The sequence below is a fragment of the Octodon degus genome, unplaced genomic scaffold, assembly GCF_000260255.1.
Source record: "Octodon degus isolate 3935 unplaced genomic scaffold, OctDeg1.0 scaffold00247, whole genome shotgun sequence".
Taxonomy (NCBI): Eukaryota; Metazoa; Chordata; class Mammalia; order Rodentia; family Octodontidae; genus Octodon; species Octodon degus.
The window spans coordinates 2,179,100-2,182,326 of record NW_004524823.1 but is presented as its reverse complement, the minus strand read 5'-3'; positions in this window follow the sequence as shown (position 1 = coordinate 2,182,326).

Here is a 3,227-nt window from a genome sequence, read left to right as displayed (position 1 = left end):
GAAGTTTTCTGCTATTACTTCTGCCCATATTTTTTAAATGTCATTTGTATTGACTCCTTCTTTCTCATTGATGCCTATTTGTCTCACATTGTTCATCTTTGCATCATCTTGCAGGTGATGGATTATTCTTTTCTGCATCCTCGTTGTTTTTAAGAGATCTTTTCTTACCTTTTCACTAGCAGCACCAGCATCTTCAAGATCTGAAACTCTATCTTCACTTTCAATTAAACAGTTTTGCAAGCTTGAGATTGAAATTTTGATTTCCTCTATATCTCTTTGACTCTGCTTCATGCCATTTATTTCTTTCCTGTATTGCTCATTCAAAGAATCCGTCATTTTTCTAATCTCCTCTATTTTTTTAATCAATTTCTTCTTTAGAAGCAGTTATAAATTCTTTTACTGCAGTGTTTTTCCAGATTGGATTTCCTCCCTATGTTTCTGTAGTTGCTTCTTTACTTCTGATGCTATGAGTTCTGACAATTCTTTTTTTATTTCAGAAAAGATTTGTGCTCTGAGTTCCTCTATACCTTTCTGCTGTTGCTTATTCACTATCAATGCTATTAATTCAGGCATTTGAGCAGAACTAGTGTCCTCCGCACGTGTTCTGGCTGGGTACTGGGTTTCCTCAATATGTTTCTGCATTTGATTATTTACTGCAGATGTTATTAATTCAGGAATTTCTTTTTTTTATTTCCAATCTGAGTTCCTCTGTACCTTTCTGCAGGTGTTTCTTTATTTTTGAAGCCGTTGATTCATTACTTTCAGCTGTGTGATTCCCAATTTTTTCTGTGTTAGTGTCCTCTGCACTTTTTACAGGTGGTGTTGGGTTTTAAGGTTGCATTTTGTTCCTTCTCATCATTTTGTGCAGCACTATCTTCTGACCTTTGTTGTAGATCTTCGTTGTAGTTATAACCTTAGTATGTACTGAAGTTCAGGTGCAGTTCTACAAAGTCTGGATTTATCCAGCTGTGCCTGGCTTGGGTCTGGCTGCTGTGCTCAGCTCCTTCCCACTGCTGCCCTTCAGGGTGAACCTGTTATGCCCCTGTGGCAAGATGTTCTGCTCCTGGACTAGCTGGGTGGTTCTATCCTCTACCCTCTCTGTAGGGATTGCAGCTGCAGGGTTACACCCCAGGCCTGTATGCCAGGCCTCAGCTGAGTCTGGAGGGGACAAGGTGGAGTAGCGGGGAGAGGCAGCCCTCCCACACACTCAGCAGACCTAGGCTAGGACTGGTTCTGGGTGTTCCCGGAAGGCTGCAGAAATTACTACTAGGAGGGCCCAGAATTCAGTCATTTAATTATTTATATACTTGCTGTTTTGGAGGACATTGTTCCATACATTGTGCCCATAAGTATAGTTCACAGTTTCTAGTCTCTATATATTTACCAAATTATAGAACAAACAGTCAAACAAATAAGCCATTATGATGTAAGTGTAAAACCACATGGCACACAGAAAAGAAAATGTGTTAGACAATATTTTTTTTCACTTATCTTTTTGCTGGAAAGTGTGCTCTGTCATTTCACCTGGGTAGAGCTTTAAATATTTTCTCAGAGAATGACTATACCCAATTTATCTCAGTCAAGATAGAGTGATGTACTTTGACCACTGATGGCTGAACAACAACAAAGTTCCAAGCAGATGAAAAACAAATGGACCTTTTGGGGGAACATTTGGGTTAGATAGACAGAGAATTAATGAGCTGACTTTGCCCTTTTGTTTTTACCCATCAACCTATTTCCTCTCTGAAGTATTTTTAGAATATTTTCAGGTAAAATAATTATGTCCTAACAATGACAAAACAGAAAATATCTCAGAGATAATAAGATACAGTACCCACAACATTGCCCATGTTTTAGTCTTCTCAGTTATATATCTCTGAATTTGGTGTCAAGAACAAAGTGTTTACCCAGTTAAACTAACATTAATTAAGTTATCTATTGTTTGAAACCAAACTTAGTCTTAATTCATAAAAGAGTGTAAACCTCACCCAAATTATGCTATCTTCTCTGTGTGAAGATTTTCAGTCTCAAGTCTCAGTATTTCAAAAGGTTCACATTTTCTAACCCAATGATCAAATATTTTCATAATAATTTTTATTTCATTAATATCAAATGAAATCTGGCCAGGGAGATAACTCAGTGGTCTGAGTGCCTGCCTGGCAAGTTCAAGGACTGGGGTTCAATCCCTGGTACCACATGCTGTGGCCACCTAAACTAGGCATAGTGGCACACTGCTTTAATCCCAGTGCTGGATAGGCTGAGACAGGAGGATCACTACAAGTCCAAACTACATAGCAAGACATTGTACCAAATAAATGAAAAAAAAATTAAATTTTTAAAAAAGATTAAATGAAATCTGATTCCTTGAGATGGTGTTCAAAATAGCACACTTTAAATGCATGCTTTTAGAAAAGAACAACAGAAGCTTATAAATTTCAAAAGGTGAATACATACTCAAAAGTATGACTCACATTACCACAAAGGAGCACAAGATTTGAGGCTATGGAGGTCCACATTCAAATGCAAGTAGCAGTGACTTGATTCCATAGAACATTCGTGCTATCTGATGACCTAAGCACTTGGGCTTCGGTGGAATACAGGAAGGAAAAGAAAGAAGGAAAGAAAAACAGAAGGCTGTTGGAACACTGAAAACACTTACATACTTTCTGTGTGCACTCTAGGTTTTCTCTAGCCTACATACACTAAAAGTAGAATTTTTGAGTCATAGAATATGCTTTTTTTTTTTACACATCTACGCATTGTCAATTGCTTCCCAAATTGTAATGATTGATGCTATATATGGTACTAAACACTGCCTATCTCTTTATATACTTAAAATAACTCACATTATGATATTATCAATTGTTTCATTCTTCTGGCTGGTTTAAAATCATGTTACTACTTTAATTTGTCACTCTATGATTACCAGTGGGGGCAGCAAATGTTCACATGGCTATCAAAAATTTATATCTTATCTATTTTGAACTATCTATGCATGTTCTTGTTCAAATTCATAGTTTTTATTATTATTATTGTTCTGTAAATATTATTTATGCTCATATTTTCTCTGTTATGTGGGAAATGCCTTATTCAAGTCTTCTGTTTTATTGACCTTTGGATATGTGGCATTTTTAGTATAATTTTGATACATTCAAACATACTTAACTTTATAATTTTTCTTTTTTTAGAGGCAGGGCTTTTTTTTCCCCTTTTCATTTTTTTTCTTT